We start from the raw sequence: 23,589 nt of genomic DNA on the forward strand, positions 1-23,589 counted from the left end.
AAGAAACAAATTTCTTTAAGGAAGTTGTACATGTTCTTAGATAATATAAAATATATTATATATATATATAAGGTTTAAAAATATCTTTACTTATAAAGCAATATTGATTAGATAGATACACGGAGAGATAAATTTGAGAGACTCGCCCACTGAGGCTAGATGACTGATATTCTCCAACATCACATCTCTGAATGGCTTTCTCTGGGATGTGTCCAGCAGGAACCACTCTTCCTGGGTGAAATTTATAGCTACATCTTTCAAAGTCACTGACTCCTAAAACATCACAGACATTTGGTTTCAGAGAGGGACATCTCTACCAATGTCCAGAGTAGGATTCTTGAGATGCCACTGAGTAAGTGGTGTTTACAGAAAGCTCAAACTGTTTGAGTTTCAAGTCAGATAATTCTTATTACTGAACTTTAACACAGATACATACCCAAATTGAATATATGAAGCCACATTATAGGGAATATCACAAGATGTGGTGTGGTGTGGTGTGGTGTAACCTGGAAATTTCCTAATAAACTGGTAATTATGATTTCCAGATGGTGATATACAATTTGCACTTTCATAATGAAAGTACTCTTTTAAACTAATTTCAAATAAATTTAGACTTATCACAAAGCAAGAAATATCCATGATATGCCACTTTAATGTCATACATATGGTCGAATTATTCCCTCATTTACCTTTCAGCTATGAACTCATTTCACAATGTGTCATTAGTTTTGAAAGATCCAATCAGCAAAGGTATAAAGTGTTCTTTATCTAAACATAAGACAGAGGATTATTATTCAATAAAATGGCAAAGAACCTCGCAGCAAAATCTAGCATTCTGCAGAACTAAATAAGCATCATACAGAATTTAGAATCAATCAGTGAGGCAACACCTCACAACATATATGAAAAAACAGGTCAGCAGCACACATCACAGACCCCTGAGGCTGCTGTACTGAAGGTGGGTCCTAGCCTGACCCTTTCAGGGATATATGATCTCTCAATCTCAACATTATATTGGACCTCCAAATATGTCATAATACTTGAGGATGTCAAATTTGAGACTGAATATTACCCAAGAACTTGCACCCTATTCTGTATGGAATTAATGTGTTTCTGGTTGTAGACAGAAGAGTTGAACATTGTTAGGTGGAAATATATATATATATATATATATATATGCATGTCTGTTATTGTTTTTACTTAGAGACTAAGTATGGTTTAAGGTAATGTGTATGGTTGCTGAGTTGATAAGGGGTGGGCTGTGATGGTTAAGCTATTATGTCAACTCAGCCAGGTAATTGTGCCCAGTTATTTGGTCAAGCAAGCACTAGGCTAACTGTAATACAAGGGCATTTATGGACTTTAGTCTCCATTGACTTTACTGCAGTGGTAAATCCTAGATAGCCAGTTATAATTACATCAATCAGGGAGCTTGCCATCAGCAATGAGTGATGCTTAACAGAATCAGTTGAATCCCAAAAGGGGAAGTGATTCCAGCATTGAGAGAGAATTCCCCAGCTCTTCTTTGGACAGCCAACGTCTCCCAGAACTCATCAAGAATCTTCATTGGACTTTCATTGGAGCTCCAAGTTGAAACCTGGACTTGTGCATCCCCACAGCTGCATGAGAGACTCTGTTAAATCTCTTATTATCAACAGATATCCCTTGTTGATTCTATTTCCCTAGAGAACCCTGACTAATAGAGGGATATATGAAAAAAATACATCAAATGCACACTATGGACCACAGTTGGTGGTAATAGTTTGATCATGTTCTCTCATAATCTGTAACAAATATTCCACAAAATGTTAAGTGTTGGTAAAGAGGTGATGTATGAGGATTATGCAACTTATGTATGATTTTTTGTAAGCTCACAGCTTCTCTAATAAAATTTTTTTTTAAAAAAAGAATGGACAATAACAGCCAATATCTCTTTTTTTTTTAAATCAGAAGCAGCTTTATTTTTATTTTTTTATTTTTATATTTTTTAATATTACATTAAAAAAATATGAGGTCCCCATATACCCCCACCCCCTCACCCCACTCCTCCACCCATAACAACGACTTCCTCCATCATCATGAGACATTCATTGCATTTGGTGAATACATCTCTGAGCACCACTGCACCTCATGATCAATGGTCCACACTCTCCCACATTCCACCCAGTGGGCCATGGGAAGACATACAATGTCTGGTAACTGTCCCTGCAGCATCACCCAGGACTCTTATGATCACAGAATCAAAAAACCTCAACAAAATACTAGGAAATTGAATCTAACAGCACATTAAAATAGTTATACACCATGTTCAAGTGGGATTTATCCCAGTTGCACAAGGGTGGTTTAGCATAAGAAACATTAATTAATGTAATACAAACATTAACAGAATGAATGGGGGGGGAACAGGATCATCTCAATTGAAGCAGAAAAGGATTTCTCAAAAATCAAGCATGGTGAAGGCCTGAAATCTTTCTAAGATTTGAAAGAAGACAAGGATGACCATTGTCACCATTATTATTCAACTCTGTACTGAAAGCTCAAGCAGAGCAATTAGATAAGGCAAAGAAATAAACCATCCATATTGGGAAGGAAGAAGTAAAACTTTCACTATTTGCAGAGGAAATACTTCTATAAATAAAAAATTCCAAAAATGTCCATGACAGATCTCCTAGAATTAAGAAATGAATTCAACAAAATAGCAGGGTACAAGAGCAACACCTAAAAAATCAGTATTGTTTCTATAAAAAGCATTTTGTATAGAATTACATACCATGACCATAAATATTTGGAAGAAGTAATCAAGAAAAAAAAATCATTTGCAATAGCAACTAAAAGAATTAAATACATGGGAATAAACCTAAGGATGTAACAGACTAATATAGAGAAAATTACAAAGATCATTAAAAGAAATCAAAGAAGACCTAAATAAATGGAATGGTATTACCTGTTCATAAGTTAAAAGGCCAAATATTGTTAAGATGTTAATTCTACCCAAAGAAAATGTACAGATTCAATGCAATCCCAATCAAAATTCCAATAGTCTACTTTGCAGAAATTCAAAAGTCAATCATCAAACTATTTGGAAGGGTAAGGGCCCTTAAATAACCAAAATCATCTTGAAAAAGAAGAATGAAGTTAGAGTACTCACACTTCCTAACTTTCAAGTTTATTATAAAGTTACCATGGTCAAAACAGCATGGTCCTGGAACAAGGATAGATATATAGACCAATGGTATTGAATTGAGAGTTCAGATATAAATTCTCATATCTATGGCCAATTGATTTTTGACAAAGCTGCCAAGTCCACTCAATTGGGAAAGAATAGTCTCTTCAGCAAATGGTGCTGGTAGAAATGGATATCCATATGTAAAAGAATGAAAGAGAAACCATGACTCACACCATATTAAAAATTAACTCAAAACAATCATAGACCTAAATATAAGAACTAGAACTACAAAACTTTTATAAGAAAATGTATTGAAGCATCTCCAGCATCTTGTGTTAGGCAATTGTTTCTTAAACTTTACATTCAAAGTACAAACAATGAAAGAAAAAATGGATAAATGAGACCTCATGAAAATTAAAAACATTTCTCCATCAAAAGACTTTGTCATGGAAGTGAAACAGCCTACATAGTGGGAGAAAATATATGGAAACTGCATATCCCATAGAGTTTAATATCCAGAAAATATAATGAAATCCTACAACTCAACAATAAACAGGCAAAGAACCCATCAAAGAACCCATTTTAAGAACGGGCAAAAGACTCAAGTAAACATTTCTCCAATGAGAATATACAAATGGCTGAAAAGCTCATAAAAAGATGTTCAACACCATTAGCTATCCAAGAAATGCAAATAAAAACCACAAGGAGATACCAATTCACACACATTAGGATGGCATTATTAAAAAATAATAATTTTTAAAACTCAGAAAACTACAAGTTGGAGAAGATGCAGAGAAACAGGAACACTCAATTATTACTCTTGTTAATGTAAAATGGTGCAGCTGCTGTGGACAACAGCTTAGTAGCTCCTTAGTAAGCTAAGTATAAAATTACCATAAGACCTGGCAATCCAACTTCTAAGTATATGCCAAAATAATTGAAAGCAGGGAATCACATAGATATTTGCACAATGATGTTCATTGTGGCATTATTCACAAATGCCCAAGATGGATGCAACCCAAGTGTCCAGCAACTGATGAAAGGATAAATAAAATGTGATATATTGCGACGGTTTGCTCGGTCGGTAGAGGTGGGGTCTGGCTGCGGATAAGGGGTCAGTCCAGCTTAGGACGAGGGGTCAGTCCCACTTGGGACGAGGGGTCGGTCCCACTTGGGACGAGTGGTCGGTCCGGCAGCAGACGAGGGGTCGGTCTCACAGGGGTTGCGTGGTTCGGCTGATGGGGTCGCCCAGCAAAGCCGGCGACGAAGGGGTCACCCGGAGAAGCAGGCGACGAACTGGGGACAAGGGAGGCCAGGCCCTTGTCGGGGGCTCTCAGGACTGGAGGGCGCATGGCAGAAGAACTACCGCGGAGACAAGGTAAACACGCAAGTCCACTTTATTGAGGGAGAGGCAACAGTTTTATAGGGGCTGGGGAAGGCTGATTGGTCGAAGCCATGCCCTGTTCTGATTGGTTGCCGGAGAAAGGTCAGTGGGCAGTACTGGATGGGGGAGGGTTGGTGATTAGGGATTGGCTGTTGCTGTTGCTGGGGGAAGTGGCAGGGTTTAGTGATTGGTGGCTGCTGTTGCTGGGGTGGGGGGCAGACTGGAGTTTCCCGCCCACGCCTGGCTGTTGCTGCTGTTGGGGGGAGGGAAAAGGGCAGACTGGATTTTTCCGCCCACGCCTGGCTGTTGCTGCTGTCAGGGGAGGGGAAAAGGGCAGACTGGAATTTTCCACCCTGCGCCTGCGCAGGGAGAAAGAAGAAGAAGGGTGCCGCCCCACAAGGCATCGTGTGGTGCCATCTGGGAGGAGGGGCAGCCGTGGAAGCATGGCTGCTGAGAAGGGGAGACCCGAGGGCACTCTGCGCCCATGCCGAGCTTCCTTCAGGGGTGGCGGTGGGCCCGACCAACCACCCTATTATGGGGGCAGTGGTTTGGAATAGGCCTACTGCGGCTGCCGCCCCTCGCCAGGCCAGCAAACCACACTTCAGCCCGAGGGGTGACCGCATTTCCCCCTTCTTTTCAAATAAGGGCCAGGATGGCAGCAGTAACAAGTAGCCGAGACCTAAGGGCAGTAAGCAAATGAGGGAAGTGGGCTGAAGGGGGAGGTGGGTATGACGGAGATACAAATGTACAATTAGGGGGGCGGTATCTTGCCGTTGCAAACAAGGGTGGCCAATGTCCAATTCTCGTTGATCTCAGCGGCTATAAGGTCCATCTGCTGTTAAAAGCCCAGAGTGACAGCGCACTACAGGTAGTTGATCTCTCCTTGGCGGCAAAGAGTGGCAGAGGCAGACTGTGTGATGGTCTGGAGGATCACAGCTGTGAGGACAAGTCATGTCAGGGCACCAGCGGCAGTGGTGGCAGCAGCGTCGGGAGTGGTGGAGACGTAGGCGAGGACAACAGGAAGGCCAAAGTCTCCACAGGCGCGAGAGAGGCCGATGTTAATGGGGCAGGCTGACATGGGGTGGCCCAATCTGCAATGCAATGGGGGTTCAAGCAAAAAAAGGAGGGGGGCGGGGGACGAGAAAGGATGCTTTGGATGGCTGAGAAGAGGAGTGAGGTCGAGACAGGAGGAAGCTCCGCAGAAGTATGGGGAGGCAAAAGCAGAAACGTTATTAGATGCTAGAAAGCAGGCCACGGGCTGGGGAAAGCAGGTTGCGGGCAGTTTAGCGGGGCTGGAGCTGCTTGAGAGCGATGGCGGCATGGGGGGCCGCGGTTACAGAAGACTTGGGGCTGTTTCAAAGAGATCTTACACCAGTGAGTGTCTAGGAGACCGGCGAGGGCCCGAACTTGTGGGGCTTGCTTAGCAGATAGGATGTTACCCATTGCTAATGGCCTTTTGGGGCCGATAAGAAAAGGGGCCCTTACCTTGAGAGCACGGTGATGGGAGCCAAGGTGCACGGTGAGACGAGGGGTCGGAGCCGATGGGACTCCGATGGTGGTCGCGGGCCAAAGGAAGGCCCCGACAAGGGGAAGGTGGAACGACGAGCAGTGGAGCAAGGCAAAGGGGAGCAAGCACGGAGGGGAGGAGGCAGAGGTGAAGGCAGGGGTGGAGGTGCTCAGGCACGCGCTCCTGAGAGTTTTATTGGCGCCTCTTAATCATAGTGGGTCGGTATAAGCCCCCGACATGGAAGGAGAAAGCCATCCAGTGATTCTCCCAGACTGCCGTGGATCGTATGAGGTCACCAAGGTTCAGGAGCAGCAATGCAGAGTGAAAAGATAGGGGTGAGAAGAGAGGAGGGTGTAGCGCTGTGGTAGGGTTACTTCAGACGCGCAAACATGCGCTCCCGAGAAATCCAAGGCTCCTTTTAATCAAAGCAGGTCGGTATAAGCCCCCGACATGGAAGGAGAAAGCCATCCAGCGATTCTCCCAGACCGCCGTGGATCATATGAGGTAGCCAAGGCTCAGGTAGCAGCAATGTTGCACGAGAGAAGCCCCACGGTGAGAAGGGGGAGGGCCGCCAGGTTATGGAGTGAGGCTGTGGTGGGGTTGCTTTGCCCCATGTTGGGCGCCAGCTGCGACGGTTTGCTCAGTCGGTAGAGGTGGGGTTTGGTTGCGGACGAGGGGTCGGTCCAGCTTAGTACGAGGGGTCGGTCCCACTTGGGACAAGGGGTCGGTCCCACTTGGGACGAGCGGTCGGTCCGGCACCAGACGAGGGGTCGGTCTCACAGGGGTTGCGTGGTTCGGCTGACGGGGTCGCCCGGCAAAGCCGGCGACGAAGGGGTCGCCCGGAGAAGCAGGCAATGAACTGGGGACAAGGGAGGCCAGGCCCTTGTCGGGGGCTCTCAGGACTGGAGGGCGCACGGCAGAAGAACTACCGCGGAGACAAGGTAAACACGCAAGTCCACTTTATTGAGGGAGAGGCAACAGTTTTATAGGGGCTGGGGAAGGCTGATTGGTCGAAGCCACGCCCTGTTCTGATTGGTTGCCGGAGAAAGGTCAGTGGGTGGTACTGGATGGGGGAGGGGTGGTGATTAAGGATTGGCTGTTGCTGTTGCTGGGGGAAGTGGCAGGGTTTAGTGATTGGTGGCTGCTGTTGCTGGGGTGGGGGGCAGACTGGAGTTTCCCGCCCACGCCTGGCTGTTGCTGCTGTTGGGGGGAGGGAAAAGGGCAGACTGGAATTTTCCACCCTGCGCCTGCGCAGGGAGAAAGAAGAAGAAGGGTGCCGCCCCACAAGGCATCGTGTGGTGCCATCTGGGAGGAGGGGCGGCCGCGGAAGCATGGCTGCCGAGAAGGGGAGACCTGAGGGCACTCTGCGCCCATGCCGAGCTTCCTTCAGGGGTGGCGGTGGGCCCGACCAACCACCCTATTATGGGGGCAGCGGTTTGGAATAGGCCTACCGCGGCTGCCGCCCCTCGCCAGGCCAGCAAACCACACTTCAGCCCGAGGGGTGACCGCAGTATATACATACAATAGAATATTATTCAGTATTAAAAAGGAAAGAAGTTCTGATTCACGCTACAACATGGATGAACCTTGATGCCATCATGTTGAGTGAAATAAGCCAGACACAAAAAGGCAAATATTATATAATCTCACCAATAAGAAAAAATTAGAATAAGCCAATTCATAGAGTAAGAATCTAAAATATTGATTACTAGGAGCTGGGACGGGGGTAGGGAATGGAAAGTTAATGCTTAAATTGTACCGTTTCTATTTGGGTTGATTACACAGTTTTAGTAATGGACAGTGGTGATGGTAGCACAACATTGTGAATGTAATTCACAGCACTGAATTATATATTTGAATATGGTTTAAAAGGAAAATTTTAGGTTATGTATGTTATTAGAATAAAAATTTTAAAAAACATGGTACCGTAGAATACAGTGAATCCTATTTGTAAAGGCTGGATTATGATTAACAGTGCAATTTTTAAATGTTCTTTCATGAATTATTAAAAAAATGTACTGCAGTAATGCAACATGTTAATAACAAGATGGTATATGGGAAATCTGTATTTTATGTATTTCATGCATGATATTTCTGTAAATCTACCACTTCTCTAATTAAAAAGTTTCAAAATGTTAAATATATAGTATAAAAACTTTAAGAAATTAAGGAAAATATATAAGTGATTCATCATTTCCTTGGATTAACTAACCCTCATTTATGCTCCACTCTTCAATGCCCAGCACCCCACCCTAACACCTGTAATACTGGATTGAGTGAACTCATCAACTGAAACATCAACCTCCTGGATTCCAAACCACAGGAATCCCTGTTGAATGACATATCCAGATTTTGGTCTCCACCTCAGGAGCAACCATTCTAATTTCTCAGATATAATTTTTCCTGACATCCATCCCAACCCTCTAGACTCTCACTCCCTTCCTGATTTACTTTGTAACTGCCTTTCTGAGTACACTTGCTGTAAATCATCTTGGTTTTTCCACATGGGATGGTTAACTATATTAAACTCTCAACACTGAGTTCTAGATCTCATTTCACTGGACTCAGATATCAACCAAGAAAGTTAAGAATGTACTTTATTTTGCAGTTGATCAATTCAAGAATTTTTTTTCCATTTGGAGAGATTACTGACTCCCTCCATGCAAATCTAGTCCTGAAAATCACCTGCATCAGACAGTAACAAAAGTACATGGGTCACAATGTCCAAAAATCCCCATAGGGTTAAGATGGTCAGAAAATTTAGAATGAAAGACTTGGGAGAAAATCTATTTTCTCCATCTGATGTTTAAACATCAACCCATTTGTATCTGAGTCCAGAAAAAATGGTGGCTGTAGTAAATGTGCCTGGAGATCTAGATATTTGTTTATTTCATCCTCAAAGTAACCCTGCTGATGAAGGTTAATTTGCTATTTAACAAATGAAATGAACAGAGGTTCAGAAATCTTTAATAATGTTAGAAAATTACATGGCTAGAGAAAAGACAAAGTCAGAGTCTGAATTCTTTCTGCCTGTTTCCCAAGTTCAAATTCCTTACAGTGCATTTAGGTTTTACCTGGAATGCGACTTCTCATTTCAATAATCAGAGTCCCCATACTATTGTCAAAATCTCCTCTTCCTGTAGCTTGTTCATGCAATTGCACCCCATGCACATGTTCTCCTACGTATCATTCATGAGCCTTCATAGAATTGAATCCACTAACCAAACATCAGCCTCCACCTCACCTAATGTTTACTGTCCAGTATACTCCACCATTATTCCTTTCAACACAACTTAGTGAGAACATTTCTCATGTCCTTCTGAGTATTTACTATAACTGTTGATAAACATCTGTGTGTTCACCATATCTGTCATCAATAAGAGGGTACTCCAATTACCTGACTTGTCATGACTTCATGGACACAAACTTTACTATGTTACTATGTTACTGATGAAGAAACTCTGAAATATCCCAGTGGAGAATTTTATCTTCAGGTCTGGGAAACAGATATAAGATTTATCCTGAAAAGCTTAAGTATTATAAAGATGATAACTGAAGTCCAAGGAATGGAAGACACTGCTTAGACAAAGAGGGAGAAGAAAAATAAGGACTGAGACTGAGTCCTGACAATTTCCAATAATGAATGTTTCAGAATGAACCTTTAAATACCTAGAAAGTGGAACCAAAGATTCTAGAAAGAAGAAATCAGGGTATTTATTAAGAAATCTTGTAGGACGAAGAGGCATTCAGTGGATTCACTGAGGTGGAGACAACCAGGCTCTCAAGGTTAGTGGATTTATATGAAGACAGTTCAAAACATATTAGAGTACACTGGGAAAACAATGGGAAAAACTTAAAATTTAAGTACCTACCACAAAGTACTACATAACTTTATAACCTTCTCAATAAGAATTGAAATTTAAATTTGAGTTTAATAAGAGTTTCACTTTTACTAATTATTACTGGTAGATTTTAGGGAGAGTCTGAATATGGTTGCAAATGTCACTAGAAAAACATTGTGAGAAATATTATATTGGTGCAAAAGTAATTGTGGCTTTGCATTGTTGAAATTTGCAGTTTGATATTTACATACATTTGTAAATAAATGTGGTTAAGTTGTACATCATTTTAATGTGCATTTCTTGCTTTATGCTTTTTTGCTAAAGATTTGCTGCTTGCTGATTATTTTATATTTATTTTAGACTATGGAAATGATGTTAGACAAAAAGCAAATTTGAACAATTTTCTTATTTGAGTTCAAAATGGGCATAAAGCAGCAGAGACAATTTGCAACATCAACAATGAATTTGGCCCAGGAAATGCTAACAAACATACAGTACAGTAGTGGTTCAAGAAGTTTTGCAAAGGAGATGAGAGCCTTGAAGATGAGGAGCATAGTGGCTGGCCACTGAAAGTTGACAATGAACAGTAGAGAGCAATCATCAAAGCTGATCCTCTTAAACTACACGAGAAGTTGCCGAAGAACCCAACATTGACCATTCTACAGTCATTCATCATTTGAAGCAAGTTGGAAAGTTGAAAAAGCTCAATAAGTGGGTACCTCATAAGCTGACCAAAATTTTTTTTTTAATTGTCATTTTGAAGTGTCTTCTTCTCTTATTCTATGCAACTTTTACAATGAAATATTTCTCAATCAGGTTGTGACATGCAATGAAGAGTGGATTTTACATGACAACTGGTGATGACAAGCTCAGTGGCTGGACCAAGAAGAACCTCCAAAGCACTTCCCAAAGCCAAACTTGCACCAAAAAAAGGTCATGGTCACCATTTGGTGGTCTGCTGTTGGTCTGATCCACTATAGCTTTCTGAATCCCAGTGAAACCATTACATCTGAGAAGTATGCTCAGCAAATCAATGAAATGCACCAAAAACTGCAGCACCTGCAGGTGGCATTGGTCAACAGAAAGGGCCCAATTCTTTTCCATGATAATGCTCGACTGCACATCACACAACCAATGCTTCAAAAGTTGAACGAATTGGGTTACTAAGTTTTGCATCATCTGCCATATTCACCTGACCTTTCACCAACCGACTATCACATCTTCAAGCATCTTGGCAACTTTTTGCAGGGAAAACACTTCCACAACCAGCAGGATGCAGAAAATGCTTTCCAAGAGTTCGTTGAATCCTGAAGCATGAGATTTTACACTACAGGAATAAGCAAACTTATTTCTCATTGGCAAAAATGTGTTGATTGTAATGGTTCTTATTTGGATTAATAAAGACGTGTTTCAGCCTAGTTATAATGATTTAAAAATTCATACTCCAAAACCGCAATTTCTTTTGCACCAACCCAATATAAGCCTAAGCTAATATATAGGAAACTCATTTTCTTTTTACTAAAAATATATGTAATTTTGTCCTGATGGGATTTACAAATATTAAGATAGGAGTTTTCCATATTGCATCACATATCTATGAAAATGGACCTCACTCAAATGCCTTTGCCTGCTGAATTCACCTGGGAGCTTTAAAAACTTCAAATGACTGAGTCCCATGCAGAGATATGAATTTAATTGTTCCTGGGTATGGCATGGGTAGTAAGAATTTGAAAAACCCTCAGGTGATTTCAATAGGCATCCAAGTTTGAGAATCATTTCTCTAAGGAGATGAGATTGCAAACAGGGCCATGGGACTCATGGTATGTTGTAAGTGGATCTGCAGCATAAGCATGTCTGAAAGATAGGAGGAAAGCAGGATCAAAAGCCCCATCCCAGACAGCACAGGTTTAGAATTCACTCCAATATTTCATGTCATACTTAAAACCTGTGCAGAACAATGAAGATACTCCCACTGATTCAGTCGACATCCAAAAACACTGTCGAGAAGGGTTACCTCAGGGATTTTGCTGACACTAATAATTCAGGTACCCTGACCTTGATGCTAAGGCCCCAGTTTCTGAAAGTGTTTCACTGCTTATGGTATAGACTCAAAATAAACTACTCTTCTTTAAAATACTGAATATATATATATATATAAATCAAATTTAGGATGAAAAACAGGAGTCTGTTTTTCCACCTTTCCAGCCACACTGCCCAGACATAATGGTTTTGAAATAGTTTAACTCTTCTTGTGTATAATCCCCAAGTTTACATTATATGGATTTTTTATCTTTCCCAATTAATATTGAATATATTGACTTCTTTGTGGCACCCAATGGTATGTTTGCCAATCTCAATACTTCCAAAATAATTAAATCCTAATTTAAGTTAAGTTAATTCATTTTTGCATCATCAAACAAGTGTTACTTATTGTTAAATTTGAATGTGTATGAATTTCTTGTTTAAATAATTTTCTCTCTTGGATTATTTGGTCATTACCTTCATTTTCTTTGAATTAAACTTTTAGGACCAAACTTCTACAAAATAATCCTAAAGCTACTCCTGTGACTCCATCACATAGTCAAACTGACCTCACAATCTCTTGTGCTCAAGTTTTTCCCCGTGAGGTATCTGCTATGAAATGAAGAGCATGTAAACATTTTCCCTCCAAAAGCTCTTTAGCAGCTAAAAACAGAAAATTTAATTTTCACTAACTTTTGGCCCTTTACTTTTCCCAGTTTTCACTATCCTACAGAATGGGATAGAAAGGTGTTTTCTCAAATCCTTTATAAAAAGAAGCAATATATTTAGAAATGTATATAGTTCTACAAAAATGCATACTGCAATTCAATATGTTAATACATCACTTAGCTAATTATAACAGTGAAATTTGACTAAAACTTAACCCTGAATTTCCTGACAAAGTTAACAATCTGATTCTAATATTTATTCAAAAGATAAAGAACAAAAAACAGTGTCATTGAATTATTTGCTCTGGTCCCCACCTGGGCATTTTTTGCTCTTCATGCTCAGCATGACAGGCAAGAAAAGGGAGCCCTGTCTTGGCAGGAGTAATTGATGTGGACCATCAGGAAGAAGTAGGAGGACTGTTAAATAACAGAGGCAAGGAAACATGTGTTTGCTACCCACATCACTTACTTGGACACTTTTTTTTTTTCTTTATTTTTTTAATGTTACATTAAAAAAATATGAGGTCCCCATATACCCTCCACCCCCCTCACCCCTCTCCTCCCCCCATAACAACAACCTCCTCCATCATCATGAGACATTCATTGCATTTGGTGGATACATCTCGACTAATCGTCCCCTTCCCAACTGTGTTAACAAATGGATCAGACCAATAGCACTCTGTACCTGAGAAGGACATTGTAACCAGGAGATAAGACCCATCAGAGAGTCAGCAGCGGACTTGGCCCAGTGGATAGGGCATCTGTCTACCACATGGGAGGTCCGCAGTTCAAACCCTGGGCCTCCTTGACCTGTGTGGAGCTGGCCCATGCGTAGTGCTGATGCATGCAAGGAGTGCCACGCCACACACGGGGGTGTCCCCTGTGTAAGGGAGCCCCACGCGCAAGGAGTGTGCCCCGTAAGGAGAGCTGCCCAGCATGAAAGAAAGTGCAGCCTGCCCAGGAATGGCGTCGCATACATGGAGAGCTGACACAAGATGATGTAACAAAAAGAAACACAGATTCCCGTGCTGCTGACAACAACAGAAGTGGACAAAGAAGAAGACACAGCAAATAGACACAGAGAACAGACAACTGGGGTGGGGGGGGAGGGGAGAGACATAAATAAATAAATAAATCTTTAAAATAAAAAAAATGACCCATCAGAGTTGATGATCTGGTAACTGTATGCTCCTGACACTAGCAGAAGTGCTAGGTGGAGATGAGGCAAATCTAGAATGGACAAGGAGGGAGATAATAAGTATCAGTTGTGGCCCCAGGGCCACCTGAGTAGCAGTGGCTATATGGCTTCAATAAGCTTCCTCTTTTATGAGTCCTACAGGAAGAGAGGCCAACTGAAACCCTGAGGGATCTACTCCTTGAATATATCAAGAAAGACCCCATGTGGGACAAGGGATGGATGGATAGACATGGAGATGATCTGCCTATATTCTCCTTAATTGCCCAGATTCTGAATGTCATCCACAGTCTGACAATGTCCCTTAATCATCAGGATATTTGGGGGTTGCCTCACTTGCAATCCCCATGCCACAAGGTCACAGCCTCCCCGTGGTGATTATTGGAGGCTGGGGTCTTGCCATTCTGGCTCAGCACAGTACAAAAAAAAATGGGCCACATTAGTTCCAAGGTTCCCTGTGGCTCTCAGGCTGCAATGCAGCTTCACCTTTTCCCTCTGCCCAGTATTACTTTCTCTCCTCTCTTTTTCACAATGTTGATCACAAGAGCACTTCCAAATAAATATCCTACACAGTTGGTTCTGAGAATCTAACCTGTGACAGCGTACAAAGCTGTCTGGGAAAATAGGGGCTTCATAAGGAGGAATTAGATTCTGCTGAGGATGAAATAAGACTGATAAAATCTCATGAGATTTTTATATTGATGAAAATATTATTGTTACTAAGACAGATGTCTGTGAATTAACCAGATTGGAGAGGGTAAAAATAGGGTGGGATAAGGAAAAATGCTGATGAATGACTCTGTTCCCAACTTGCATTAAAAGATGAAAGGTCAGCAGTTGGAAATAAAAGTTCAAAAGTGTTTTAATATTTTTTCAAATATAAGAATAGTAGATATTTAGAATATGTTTGAATTCTAAGAGGATGGATCAGATAAAGAGGGAATAGTTTCCCATAAATTATGCAATTTATAAATAATGACATAAAACTCATGATACCACAGGAAGGAATGGGACTCAAATACAGAGTTAGAGATAAAGAAGATAGCTGCAAAAAAAGATAATGTCTCACTTGTTATGAGAGAGATACCAATAGGAATATTTTTTAATTTAATGACTGAAAATATCTACTTCCAAAAATATCTATTTTATTTGTGAAATAGATTTTAAATGAGCTGCTGAATGAGAGAGGAAAGGCAATACCATGGACATTCAAAGGTAATGAAAAAGGTTTAAAATAGTACTTTTTAAGCATGGGACATGGATTGACCTGGAATCTAATAGGATCGACTGGAACTTTTGAGAAATACCCCAAATAGCCTGGTGTCACAGCCTCACATCCAGTGGAGTACTTATTATGTGCCTTGGTGAAAGTGTTTCCTCATAAGAAACACATTTTAACCAGGAAAGGCCTATCTCTGCAGGGAAAACTGCTTTTGTAGGCCTTACTATAGACAGCTACAGCTTGGAAACTCAGTACACCACTTAGAAAGCCTCAACAATAGGTAGTTATTGCCAGGAGTTGCAGACACTAATTCTTAAATGTGCCAGAAATAGTGATGTTGCTAGACACCAAAGAGATTTGAAGACTGGGGGCGGCTTGAGGCCAGGATTAAATATAATGATCCCTGTAGTCAAATGCTCCTGGTGTTTGTAGAGCCCCGGGATAATCCAAGCACCATTAAATATGATCAACTTATTCCTAAGAAAGCTCCCTTCCTTCTCTGCCTTAATTTCTTCATCTGTAAAATGTTGGTGGCATTTTACTCAACTCTTTATTCTGAATGTGTGCTTTGAAGTAAGCTTAACAAAGAGTGCTCAATTAATATTGTTAGCTATAATAAATTATTATTTAGTTAGTTATCAGATCCAGAAGCTCTTTCTGAGCCCAGAGTATGACCATTTATGCCCTCCCTATTAGAAGTATAAAGTTTAAACTTAAGATATTTTGTCAAATTATAGAAAAGTTATATGCAAATTGAACAGGATTATACTGGGAATGTTCAATTCATCATTAAAATATACCAATCACAGACAAAAGTCCAATTCTTGAAGTGGAAGGGGGAATTGTTCACAATTCTCTGGAATCCCTGGGCACAGGCTCCATGCTCTCTGAGCACTGGGGTGGCAGCACCCCTCCTGAACGGCAGGTCAGAAGGCCTGTCTTCTCCAAGCCTTGGGGCATAATCACCCTTCCCACACACATGGTGGGACCACTCTCCTTGTCTGAGAAGATGTCTTTAGTCCAGAACTCAGCTCCATGGTTCTGGCCTTGTGAGTTTTCCTTCAATTTGTCCCTTCTCTGACTCCCTTAGTTCAGGTTGACAGTTGTTCCATTCATACAAATTATGCAAAAAAAACTTGTCGGTTTTGCTCATAGTATGCAGGGATTCAAAGCATCAGACATAGGACTTTCCACAGATCCTTCCCGGATAACTGCACCTCCAATCCTGAGTTGCACAGAAATTGCTGACTGGTTCCATGTTGTTAATCCCCCATATTGAGCATTATTTCTGGGGAACTACTTTCTGGAAACTCAGAATTTTCCAAACCATCAACTTCTGGTTTATTTGGGCCCAGAAGTACAGTTCTCAACTTACTCCTTTCCACTCATTTTTTACTGTAAGGAAAATCATGCTGCATTTTTCACATTTAGCTTGGAAATCTCCTCAGCTAAATATCCAAATTCATCACTTTCAAGTTTTGCCTTATATCTGCCATCAGAACTCAATTTCACCAAGTTCTTTGCCATTCTAAAACAAGAACTGCCTTTACTCCAGTTTCCAATAACACATTCATCATTACTTTCTAAGGCCTTATTAGAATTACCTTTAACATCCATTTTTCTACCAACAGTCTCCTCAAAGTAATCTAGCTTTTTCTATCAAACATCTCACAATTCTCTACCCATTACCCAATTCCAAATCTGTTTCCACATTTTTGATATGTGGTATTTAGCAGCACCCCATGATCCTGGTACCAAAATTTGTTTAGTTTCCAAGGCTGCTCAAAGCAAATACCATGAAATGGGTCAGTTAAACAATGGGAATTTATTTACTCAAAATTTTGAGGCCAGGAAAATGTCAAAATCAAAGAACCACCAAGGCAATTATTTTTTCCCAAAGACCAGTCACTGGTGATCCTGGGTCTCTTTCACATGGTAAGGCACACAATGGCATCTGTGGTCTCTCCCATCTCTTCTGAGTTTCTCTGCTTTCATCTTCTTGCTTCCATGGCTTTCCCTCATGTCTGAGTTTATTCAGTAATATGATTAAGAAAATTTAAAAAGGAACCATATAGAACTAGTTGAGTTGAAGACCACAAAAAATGAACTGAAAAATGCATGGGAGGATTTCAAGAGCAGCTTGGAGCTGGCAGAAGAAAGGATTGGTGAACTTGAATACAAGGTGCTTGAAATGATTGTGGCTGAGAAGCAGAAAGAAGAATTGAAAGAAGTGAAAATAGCCTCAGACTGCAATGGGATACCATCAAACAATCCAATATACACATACACTGGAGAAGAAAGAACAGGGTAGAAGGTATATTCAAAGAAATAATGACAGAGAACTTCCCAAACTTGTTAAAAGATGAGAATATGCACACCCAAGAAGCCCATAGAACACAAAACAGGGTAATTGTGAAGAAAAGTATGCACCATCATATAATGATCAAGGACAGAGTTCTGAAAGCTTCATGAGAAAGTAACATGTAATTTATAAGGGAGTCCCAATTACATTGAGTGCCAATTCATGATCAGAAACCATGGAGGCAAGAAGACAGTGAGTTGTAATACTTAAAGTACTGAAATAAAACAACTGCCAGCAAACTGGAAGTTCTTGCTGGAGCAATTAGACAAGAAAAAAGAAATAAAAGTCATCCAAATTGGAAAGGAAGAAGTAAAAGTTTCCCTATTTGCAGATGATATGATTCTCTATACAAAAAAATCCTGGAAAATGCACAACAAAGCTACTGGGACTAATAAATGAATTTAGCAAAGTGGTGGGGTACAAAACCAACTGGAAAAATCAGTACTTTTTCTATATTCAAGTTATGAACAATCATAATGGACAAAGGGTATGGGGAAAGGCAGGAAGAGATGAGAGGTGGAGGTGTCTTCGGGACATGGAGCTGCCCTGGATGGTGCTTCAGAGGTAATCACCGGACATTGTAAATCCTCACAGGGCCTACATGATGGAATAGAGGAGAGTATAGGCCATGATGTGAACCAATGTATATGAGGTGCAGAGGTGCCCAAAGATGTACTTACCAAATCCAATGGATGTGTCATGATGATGGGAACGAGTGTTGTTGGGGGGGGGGGGAGAGGGGGGGTGGGTGGGTGGGGTTGAATGGGACCTCACATATATATTTTTAATGTAATATTATTACAAAGTCAATAAAAAATAAAAAAATTAAAAAAAAAAAAAAAAAAGTTATGAACAATCTGAAGAAACAAACCAAAAAAGAAATTTCCATTCACAATACCAACTAAAGAAGGAAATATGTAGGAATAAATCTAACCAAGAATGTAAAGGACTGCTACACAGAAAACTATAAAATGTTGCTAAAAGAAATCAAAGAAAACCTAAATAAATGGAAGGATATTCTGTGTTCATAGATTTGAAAACTATTGTTAAGATGTCAGTCCTACCCAAAACAATTTTTAGATTCAAAGCATATTCAATCAAAATTCCAACAACTTTCTTTGCAGAAATGGAAAAGCCAATCATAATATTTATATAGAAGGGTATGGGGCCTCAAATAAAGTCACCTTGGAAAAAGAATAATGAAGTTAGAGAACTTACATTTTCTGATCTTAAAAATTATTACAAATACAAGAGAGGGTGGGGCAAGATGGCATCTGAGTGAGTGCACCTCATAATCTCTCCTGCAAAGAAGCAGCTGAGTAGGATCGGAGTCCTGCTGGACCAAGCTGTTTTGGGGGCTTGCAGGGCAGGAGGTGTCTAGACATCAATTTGGTGAGACACTGACAGAAGAGATTCTTGCAAGAGGTAGAATTTTGGGTTTCTTACATGGAGGTCAGAAGTTGTGGGTGGTACCATTCACCCTAGGGCTGGTGGCCCAGCTGTGGTGAATCCTAAAATCTTTGTTGTGCTGTGGTGTTCCCAAACCCTGAGCAGGCTGTTTCGGGGGCTTGCAGGGCAGGAGGTGTCTGGATGTCGATTTGGTGAGACAGTGACAGAAGAGTTTCTTGTGAGAAGTGGAATTTTGGGTTTCTGACATGGAGGTTGAAAGTTGTAGGTGGAACCCCTCCCCCTAGAGCTGGCGGCCTGTCTGCAGTGATCCCTGAAATCTTTGTTGTGCTGTGGTGTTCCCAAACCCTGAGCGGGCTGTTCCGGGGGCTTGCAGGGCACGAGGGTTCTGGATGTCAATTTGGTGAGACAGTGACAGAAGAGGTGGAATTTTGGGTTTCTGACATGGAGGTCTGAAGTTGTGGGCAGGACCCCTCTCCCTAGGGCTGGCAGCCAAGCCACAGTGATCCCTGAAATCTTTATTGTGCTGTGGTGTTCCCAAACCCCGTGTTAACTGGAGGCATGTTTCCAAGGTCTCTGTCCCCTAAACACCCATTGCCCATGCTCCAGAGACTCACACACCTTGAGTCTGCAATATCACAGACTTCCCATTCCCGAATCCACCATGCCCTGAAGTCCATCTGAGATCTTTAGCTACCCTAGCCCTCCGCGTTTTGTGTTGGGTTTTTTTTTTCTCTCCTTGACCTTGGAGGAGTGTACTAGCTGACTTGGGGAGAGTCTGGGAAGAAAAGAGAGGCAAATCTGCTGAGGAAGCCCAACTTACCTAAACATCCTAGGATAGGAAACTTGGTCTGGGAGAAGGTGGAGTCAGAAAATCAATTAGACCTCCCCTAGCACACCTAAGGGGGAGGGACTGTAGGAGGTGCTATCGAAGCTTCCAGTAGCATATTTGGGGTTTCTGGTGAGGTGCAGGTGCTCTCACGCTGGAAATAAAGAATCAGTTCTCTGTGTTGAAGTGGTTCAACAAGGACTCACTTGAATCTCCTACTGGACCTCTCAGGCAACTTTCCCACTGCCCTAGAAGAGAGAGAAGTGAGGAAGGGAGAAAAGAGGAAGGTCAGATCCCTAAGTATTTTACTTAATTGCAAAAGAGGATTCCTAGCTTGAAATGTTGGTTCTTTTGTTTTGTTTTGTTTTGTTTCATAGTTTCTAATATTGCATTGTCTCCTGGTCTTTTCTCCCATTTTATCCCCCAAGGTCCTTTTTCATTTATATACTTTATTTCTCTTTTTCTCTTTCTTTCTTGTTTCCCCCCTTTTGTTGCCCCTCTTCTTCTCTTTTATTTCCTTTTCTCTCTTTTTCTTCTTTATTATTTTATTTTCTTTATATAATAGGTGCAGCAGGAAATGCTTCACATTTGCTGTGTTTCCTCATCCTCCATTTCCTCTTTTCTGTGTGTATTGATTTTGGCCACCTACACTATTCCCTTTCCCCTACATCTTTCTATCCTCCATCATCTACAGTTTCTCTTACATTCCACCTCCCTTTCTCTGGCCCCCAAATTGTATAACTTTTTATTTCTAATACCTTTGTTCTGTTTTCTGTCTTTTATCCACTCTTGATATTATTGTCTTTTTTTTCTCTTTCCCTCTCTCATGAAAACACTGGCCTTTTAATTCATACTCTATTCCTCCCCATATTCACTTGACTGTCTCATTATAGGTACTCGACTTACTGCTATAACACTACACAGCTTACATCAGTCTAATATCCATTCTCCTAGATCTCACATGGTTCCTCTGTTACCATTTATTCTCAATACTATTTTATACATTTTCTTTTCTTACTCATTTCCTTTCCCTGGCCCTAATATTTTCCTTCAAAGTGAACTTAGCCAGCAACAAGAAAATAGAGTAAGAAGAACAAAGAGACAAAGAGAAGACATAACACTTATTCATGAATAACAACTAATTAATCCCCAAGACTAGACAAAGAAGCTAAGGAACTGATTAAACCTGTATAGATAAAATGATGACCAGACAGCAACAAAAAACTACAAATCAAACCAATAATCAGAAAACCATGGCCCAATCCAATTAACAAACTAAAAACCAGGAAGAGGAGCAGAACATCAGACAAGTAATTAAAGATCTCAAAACATATATTAGAGACCAACTTAATGAAGTAAAGGAAGAGATTAATAATATGAAGAAAACACTTGGAGAAGAAATTGCAGACATACACAAAAAAGATAACAGATATTATGGGGATGAACACCACAGTTCAAGAAATCAAAAATACAATCTCAGCAAATAGCAGCAGATTAGAAGAGACAGAGGAGAGAACTGGCAACATGTAAGACAGTACATCTGAAATCAAACAGGTAGTAGAACTGATCGATAAAAAGATAGAAAAAATCCAGCTGGGACTTAGGGACCTGAATGACAATGCAAAATGCACAAACATAAGTATTATAGGCATCCCAGAAGGAGAAGAGAAGGGAAAGGGGACAGAAGGGGTGTTGGAGGAAATAATGGCTGAAAACTTCCCATATCTACTGAGAGAGATGGATGTACATGTCCAGGAAGCACAATGCACCCCAAAGAGCATAACTCCCAACAGGCCAACCCCAAGACATATACTTCTTAAATTATCCAATGCTCAAAACAAAGAGAAAATTTTAAAAGCAGCAAGACAAAAGAGAACCATCACATACAAGGGAGGCTCCATAAGATTATATGCTGATTTCTCATCTGAAACCATGGAGGCAAGAAGGTAGTGGTATGAGATAGCCAAGGTACTAAAAGAAAAAAATTTCCAACTAAGAATACTCTACCCAGCTAAATTAGCATTCAAAAATGATGGAGGGAAACGGACTTTGGCCCAGTGGTTAGGGCATCCGTCTACCACATGGGAGGTCCACAGTTCAAGCCCTGGGCCTCCTTGACCTGTGTGGAGCTGGCCCATGCACAGTGCTGATGCGCGCAAGGAGTGCCGTGCCACACAGGGGTGTCCCCCGTGTAGGGGAGCCCCACGCGCCAGGAGTGCACCCATGAGGAGAGCCGCCCAGTGCGAAGGAGGGAGCAGCCTGCCGAGGAATGGCACTGCCCACACTTCCCGTGCCACTGACGACAAAAGAAGCAGACAAAGAAACAAGACGCAGCAAAAAGACACAGAAAACAGACAACTGGGAAAGGGGAGGGGAATTAAATAAATAAAAATAAATCTTAAAAAAAAAATGATGGAGAGTTCAAAATATTCACAGATAAACAGAAACTAAGAGAGTATGCCAACAAGAACACTGCCCTTCAAGAAATACTAAAGGGAGTTCTGCACGAAGAAGGAAAAAAACAGGAGAGGCAGAGTTGGAGGAGAGTGTAAGAGCAACAAAAAAGACAAAAAGAGAAGGAAAAAAACAGACAAAATATGACAAACACAAGTTCAAAGAAAATATGGCTAACATAAATAATTCCTTGAAAGTAATAACACTGAATGTCAATGGATTAAACTCTCCTGTCAAAAGATTCAGACTGGAAGATTGGATAAGGAAATATGACCCATCCATATGCTGTCTACAAGAAACACATCTTAGACCCAGGGATTCAAGGAAGTTGAAAGTGAATGGCTGGAAAACAGTCTTACAAGCAGGGAAATGGACTTGGCCCAGTGGTTAGGGCATCGGTCTACCACATGGGAAGTCTGCAGTTCAAACCCTGGGCCTCCTGGACCCATGTGGAGCTGGCCCATGCGCAGTGCTGATGTGTGCAAGGAGTACCGTGCTGTGCAGGGGTGTCCCCACGTAGAGGAGCCCCACGCGCAAGGAGTGCACCCCATAAGGAGAGCCGCCCAGTGCAAAAGAAAGTGCAGCCTGCCTAAGAATGGTGCCACCCACATGGAGAGCTGACATAACAAGACGACGTGACAAAAAGAGACACAGATTCCCATGCCGCTAACAACAGAAGCAGACAAAGAAACAAGATGCAGCAAATAGACACAGAGAACAGACAACTGGGGTCAGGGGGAAGGGAGAGAAATAAATAAATAAGTAAATCATTTTAAAAAAAATCTTACCAGCAAAAAATAACCAAAAAAAGGCAGGAGTAGCTATATTAATATTAGACCAAATAGACTTTAAATTCAAAACAATTGTGAGAGACAAAGATGGATACTACATATTACTGAAAGGGATAATCTTTCAAGAAGAATGAACAATCATAAATATTTATTCTCCTAACACAGATGCCTCCAAATACATGAGGCAAACACTGGAAAAACTAAGTGAAAGAAAAGATCCCTTTACAATTATAGTGGGGGACTTTAATACATCACTATCAAATTTGGACAGAACATCTCAAGAGATAATCAATAAAGAAACAAAAACTTTGAATAGTATATTAGAGGAGCTGGACCTAACAGACATATACAGATCATTACACCCAAATATGGCAGGATATACATTTTTCTCAAGTGCACATGGATCATTCTCCAAGACAGACCAAATGCTAGGCCACAAAGAAAGGCTGAATGAATTCAGAAAGATCAAAATCATACAAAATAATTTCTCTGACCACAGTGGAGTGAAGCTGGAAATCTGCAAGGGCCAGAGGCCAAGATTTCACACCAAGATATGGAAATTAACAGTACACTCTTAGAAAAAGAGTGGGTCAAAGAGGAAATCTCAAAAGAAATTAATAAATACCTTGAAACTAATGAAAATGATAACACAACATACAAAACCTTATGGGATGCAGCAAAAGCAGTACTGAGAGGGAAATTTAGAGCCATAAATTCATACATCAAAAAAGAAGAAAGAG

Source organism: Dasypus novemcinctus, chromosome 20 (assembly GCF_030445035.2).
Source record: "Dasypus novemcinctus isolate mDasNov1 chromosome 20, mDasNov1.1.hap2, whole genome shotgun sequence".
NCBI classification, from domain to species: domain Eukaryota; kingdom Metazoa; phylum Chordata; class Mammalia; order Cingulata; family Dasypodidae; genus Dasypus; species Dasypus novemcinctus.